General features: G+C 34.0%; 6 non-coding genes across 6 annotated transcripts; all 6 read left to right on the top strand.

The window, feature by feature from the left end:
- Positions 1–2,024: 2,024 nt before the first annotated feature.
- On the top strand, positions 2,025–2,217 carry LOC124917098. The gene has a single exon (XR_007097025.1). It is a non-coding gene; the product is annotated as a U2 spliceosomal RNA (small nuclear RNA).
- A 760-nt stretch (positions 2,218–2,977) lies between these two features.
- LOC124917136 lies at positions 2,978–3,171 on the top strand. Its single transcript, XR_007097061.1, has one exon. It is a non-coding gene; the product is annotated as a U2 spliceosomal RNA (small nuclear RNA).
- Positions 3,172–3,931: 760 nt separating this feature from the next.
- On the top strand, positions 3,932–4,126 carry LOC124917128. Its single transcript, XR_007097053.1, has one exon. It is a non-coding gene; the product is annotated as a U2 spliceosomal RNA (small nuclear RNA).
- A 174-nt stretch (positions 4,127–4,300) lies between these two features.
- Positions 4,301–4,495, top strand: LOC124917127. Its single transcript, XR_007097052.1, has one exon. It is a non-coding gene; the product is annotated as a U2 spliceosomal RNA (small nuclear RNA).
- A 174-nt stretch (positions 4,496–4,669) lies between these two features.
- Positions 4,670–4,863, top strand: LOC124917135. The gene has a single exon (XR_007097060.1). It is a non-coding gene; the product is annotated as a U2 spliceosomal RNA (small nuclear RNA).
- Positions 4,864–5,620: 757 nt separating this feature from the next.
- LOC124917137 lies at positions 5,621–5,814 on the top strand. Its single transcript, XR_007097062.1, has one exon. It is a non-coding gene; the product is annotated as a U2 spliceosomal RNA (small nuclear RNA).
- Positions 5,815–6,000: the final 186 nt, after the last annotated feature.

Here is a 6,000-nt window from a genome sequence, read left to right as displayed (position 1 = left end):
TGATGAATAGAAAGTGATTTAAATCCTAAAAGGATTTTATCAAATTATTTATCCGAAGCTGTCATCAATAGTCAGACACCTGTCTCTATTAGAGAAATGTTTCTATTCTCAAGTTGTCCCTAAGAATGTCGACCATAACCAAAGATTCCAGTGCAACTGCTATTCCCACATTCTCAAGAGAAAACTATATCGTGTGGAAGAAGAGTGTTTGTGCTCATCTTTCTTCTCTTCATGACAACATGTGGAGTGTTATCACAGATGGTCCTATCAAGATCAATAAGGATAAATCTGAGTGGACCAATGAAGACAAGAGGAGAAACAACCTCATCAACATGGCATTAGACGTTCTGTACAGATCTATTGATGACAGTATGTTCAACTACATCATTGAGTGTGACACTGCCAAGGAGATTTGGCTTAGACTTACCCAACTCTGTGAGGGCAATGAGCAAACAAAGGAAAACAAGATCATGGTTGCCACTCAACAGTTCGATAGTTTCAAAATGCGTCCTGGAGAAACGATGAATAAGTTTGACACAAAGTTCAGCCAAATTATCTGCACTCTATCCATTCTCATTAAAACCTATAGCAACAGGGAGATTGCTATCAAGGTTATGCGTGCTCTTCCAAGGGAATGGGACATAAAGACAATGGCTATGAGGGAATCCAAAGATCTTAACAAGATCTCGCTCTTTGATCTGTTTGTTGATCTTAAAGCCTATGAGTTCGAGTTGAACTCAAGGATTGTAGAAGATCAACCCTCATCCATAATCATTGCCAAAGCCTTGGTGACTGCTGAAGAGTCTCCTGCCGCTTCTGATGTGCAGACAACAGCTCAACAGCTCAGCAGCGATACTATGTCTCTCTTCGTGAAGAAGTTTGACAACATCATGAAGAAGAGAAACTTTAACTCAAGCTCTTCAAATTCTAACGATAATAAAAAATCCAAAGCTAATGTTATGTGTTATAACTGTGGCATTTTCGGTCATTACCAATCGGAATGTCAGAAACCGAAGCGTGATGAGAAGAAAATGACAATGAAAAGTAGTTGAAGGTTCTTATGACAGGGGACGGGAAGAATAGACGAAACTATAGTGATTCTTACTTCTCATTCAGCGATAGTGATGAATACGAGGTGACTAGCTTCATGGCATGAGAAGAAGAAGATATCTAGGAAACTGATGTATTTGACTTCTCCTCCAAAAAGTTTTCAAGGAAACAACTAGTAGCTGCACTAGATGACATGGTCATAGAGTACAGAAAGCTAACATAATCCATAAATGAAACAAAATCTTCATCTAAAGTGTCTCAACCGGTTTTGTCTTAAACTCAAGAATCAAATGTTTTTGAAAAGAATGTAGTAGAGATCTCATCCAAGAATGAGATGCTCAAGGAACAAATTCAAACTCTTTCTTATGAAAACAAAAGGATAAACTATGTTGTTAGTGTTTGGACAATGTCTGGAGAAGCTGTAAAATATCATATTAGATTGGCTAGTTTGGAAAATGGGGTTGGATAACAAAATCTCCACCCCTCAATCATTAGAAATGACTAGAATGATAAATAATGAAGTATCACGGTGAAAAGTGGTTTGGTACTTTTTAATTATGTAAAGACATAAATTTATTCTTTGCTGGTTCTTTTGAAGAGACTGGTGACAAAGGAAAGAGTTTTGAAATTCGAGAGATTTTAGTACGAGAAAATGTGTTTTATTTTGTAAAATATTTGAAACAACTAAGCACTAACTTGTTAGGTAAAATCTTTTCTATTTTCTTCACAGTCGAGAAATCTTAACAATTACATTGGAGTGAAAATAACTCAAATGTATTGTGAGCTTTTTAAGGCGTGGATGGTTTAAAAACATGAGGAATAAGGTTTATTCTCCAATATTTTATTGTTTCGTCTTTTGGTTTGAAAGATAATAAAAAAATTATATAGAGACATTTGGTCCCACATCGGTCGATGACGGCTAGGATAACTTAGATGTTAGTGTATAAAAGTAGAGCCGATGAACAAGAATAGGAATACCTTTTCGGCCATTTGGCTAAGATCAAGTGTAGTATATGTTCTTATTAGTTTAATATTTGATACGTGGGCCATTGGTTCACATGATATTAAATTAATTTTTTCGGGGAAAGACCCGTCACGGTAGCTTGCTGTTAGGGTCTTTGAGTGTCGCCCTTGTGTTGCACTTCTGCTTGGCCAGACGCACCCAATTAAATCAAAGTTAAATGTTTTCTTGATTGCATTCAATATATTCGTATCTAGTGTAATATTATTTACACAAACGTCGGAATGATATAATTAAAACAACAATTCAACACATGATGAATTGGAAAGACTAAATAATAATCCTCATAACTTGTATCAACTATAACATTAACACGGCTTTGAAGTCCAATGAATAGTGACAAGTTTCGTATATTTATTATTACTTAGATTGGCTAGTTTGGAAAATGGGGTTGGATAACAAAATCTCCATCCCTCAATCATTAGAAATGACTAGAATGATAAATAATAAATTATCACGGTGAAAAGTGGTTTGGTAATATTTAATTATGTAAAGACACAAATTTATTCTTTGGCTGGTTCTTTGAAGAGACTGGTGACAAAGGAATGAGTTTTGAAATTCGAAAGATTTTAGTACGAGAAAATGTGTTTTATTGTGTAAAATATTTGAAAACAACTAAGCAATAACTTGTTAGGTAAAATGTTTTCTATTTTCTTCACATTGGAGAAATCCTAACAATTATATTGGAGTGAAAATAGCTCAAATGAATTGTGAGCTTTTTATGTCGTGGATGGTTTAAAAACATGAGAAAAAATGTTTATTCTCCAATATTTTATTGTTGCGTCTTTTGGTTTGAAAAATAATGAAAAAAATTATATAGAGACATTTTATCCCACATCCGTCGATGACGAATAGGAAAACTTAAATGTGAGTGTATAAAAGTAGAGTCGATGAACAAGAATATGCATCCTTTTTTTGGCCTTTTGGCTATGATCAAGTGTAGTATCTGTTCTTATTAGTTTAATATCTGATACGTGGGTCATTGGATCACATGATATTTAATTATTTTTTCGAGGGAAGACCCGTCACGGTAGCTTGCTGTTGGGGTCTTCGAGTGTCGCTCTTGTGTTGCAATTCGGCTTGGGCCAGACGCACCCAATCAAATAAAAGTTAAATTTTTTCTTGATTGCATTCAATATACTCGCATCTAGTGTAATATTATTTACACAAACATCGAATGATTTAATTAAAACAACAATTCAACACATAATGAATTGGAAAGACTAAACAAATAATCTTCATAACTTGTATCAAATATAACATTAACACGGCTTTGAAGTCCAATGAATAGTGACATGTTTCGTATATTTACTATAACTTAGATTGGCTAGTTTGTAAAATGGGGTTGGATAACAAAATCTCCACCCCTCAATCATTAGAAATCACTAGAATGATAAATAATGAAGTATCACGGTGAAAAGTAGTTTGGTACTATTTAATTATGTAAAGACACAAATTTATTCTTTGGCTGGTTCTTTTGAAGAGACTGGTGACAAATGAAAAAGTTTTGAAATTCGAGAGATTTTAGTACGAGAATATGTGTTTTATTGTGTAAAATATTTGAAACAACTAAGCACTCACTTGTTAGGTAAAATGTTTTCTATTTTCTTCTCATTGGAGAAATCTTAACAATTACATTAGATTGAAAATAGCTCAAATGGATTGTGAGCTTTTTAAGGCGTGGATGGTTTAAAAACATGAGGGAAAAGGTTTATTCTCAAATTTTTATTGTTGCCTCTTTTGGTTTTGAAATATAATGAAAAAAATAATATAGAGACATTTGATCGCACATCGGTCGATGACGGCTAGGAAAACATAGATGTGAGCGTATAAAAGTAGAGCCGAAGAACATTAATAGACATACCTTTCTCGGCCTTTTGGCTAAGATCAAGTGTAGTATCTGTTCTTATCAGTTTAATATTTGATACGTGGGCCATTGGCTCACATGATATTAAATTATTTTTTTCGGGGGAAGACCCGTCACGGTAGCTTACTTCTGGGGTCTTAGAGTGTCGCCCTTGTGTTGCACTTCTGCTTTCGCCAGGTGCACCCAATCAAATAAAACATGAGGGAAAAAGTTTATTCTCCAATATTTTATTGTTGCGTCTTTTGGTTTTGAAAGATAATGAAAAAAATTATATAGAGACATTTGGTCCCACATCGGTCGATGACGACTAGGAAAACTTAAATGTGAGTGTATAAAAGTATAGTCGATGAACAAGAATAGGCATACTTTTTTCGGCCTTTTGGCTATGATCAAGTGTAGTATCTGTTCTTATTAGTTTAATATCTGATACGTGGGCCATTGGCTCACATGATATTTAATTAATTTTTTCAAGGGAAGACCCGTCACGATAGCTTGTTGCTGGGGTCTTCGAGTGTCGCCCTTGTGTTGCAATTCGGATTGGGCCAGGCGCACCCAATCAAATAAAACATGAGGGAAAATGTTTATTCTCCAATATTTTATTGTTGCGTCTTTTAGTTTTGAAAGATAATGAAAAAAATTATATAGAGACATTTAGTCCCACATCGGTCGATGACGTCTAGGAAAACATAAATGTGAGTGTATAAAAGTAGAGTCGATGAACAAGAATAGGCATACTTTTTCGGCCTTTTGGCTATGATCAAGTGTAGTATATGTTCTTATTAGTTTAATATCTGATACGTGGGTCATTGGCTCACATGATATTAAATTAATTGTTTCGGTGAAAGACCCATCACAGTAGCTTGTTGATGGGGTCTTCAAGTGTCCCCCTTGTGTTGCACTTCTGCTTGGGCCAGACGCACCCAATTAAATCAAAGTTAAATGTTTTCTTCATTGCATTCAATATACTCGCATCTAGTGTAATATTATTTACACAAACTTTGAATGATTTAATTAAAACAACAATTCAACACATAATGAATCGGAAAGACTAAACTAATAATCCTCATAACTTGTATCAACTATAACATTAACACGGCTTTGAGGTCCAATGAATTGTGACAAGTTTCGTATATTTATTTTTACTTAAATTGGCTAGTTTGGAAAATGGGGCTGGATAACAAAATCTCCACCCCTCAATCTTTATAAATGACTAGAATGATAAATAATGAAGTATCACGGTGAAATTGGTTTGGTACTATTTAATTATGTAAAGACACAAATTTATTCTATGGTTGTTCTTTTGAAGAGACTGGTGACAAAGAAAAGAGTTTTGAAATACGAGAGATTTTAGTACGAGAATATGTGTTTTATTGTGTAAAATATTTGAAACAACTAAGCACTAACTTGTCAAGTAAAATGTTTTCTATTTTCTTGACATTGGAGAAATCTTAACAATTAAATTGGAGTGAAAATAACTCAAATGGATTGTGAGTTTTTAAGGCGTGAATGGTTTAAAAACATGTAGGAAAATGTTTATTCTCCAATATTTAATTATTGCGTCTTTTGGTTTTGAAAGATAATAAAAAAATTATATACAGACATTTGGCCGCACATTGGTCGATGACGGCTAGGAAAACATAGATGTGAGTATATAAAAGTATAGCCGATGAACAAGAATAGGCATACATTTCTCGACTTTTGGCTAAGATCAAGTGTAGTATCTGTTCTTATCAGTTTAATATCTGATACGTTGGTCATTGGCTCACATGATATTAAATTAATTTTTTCTGGGGAAGACCCGTCACGATAGCTTGTTGCTGGGGTCTTCGAGTGTCGCCCTTGTGTTGCACTTCTGCTTGGGCCAAACACACCCAAATAATCAAAATTAAATGTTTTCTTGATTGTATTCAATATACTCGCATCTAGTGTCATATTATTTACACAAACGTTAAATAATTTAATTAAAACAACAATTCAACACATAATGAATTGGAAAGACTAAACTAATAATCCTCATAACTTGTATCAACTATAACATTAACACAGCTTCAAAGTCCAATGA

This window comes from Impatiens glandulifera, unplaced genomic scaffold, assembly GCF_907164915.1.
Source record: "Impatiens glandulifera unplaced genomic scaffold, dImpGla2.1, whole genome shotgun sequence".
Classification (NCBI taxonomy): Eukaryota; Viridiplantae; Streptophyta; class Magnoliopsida; order Ericales; family Balsaminaceae; genus Impatiens; species Impatiens glandulifera.
The sequence above is the reverse complement of the archived record's forward strand: the minus strand, read 5'-3'. Positions and strand labels throughout refer to the sequence as shown.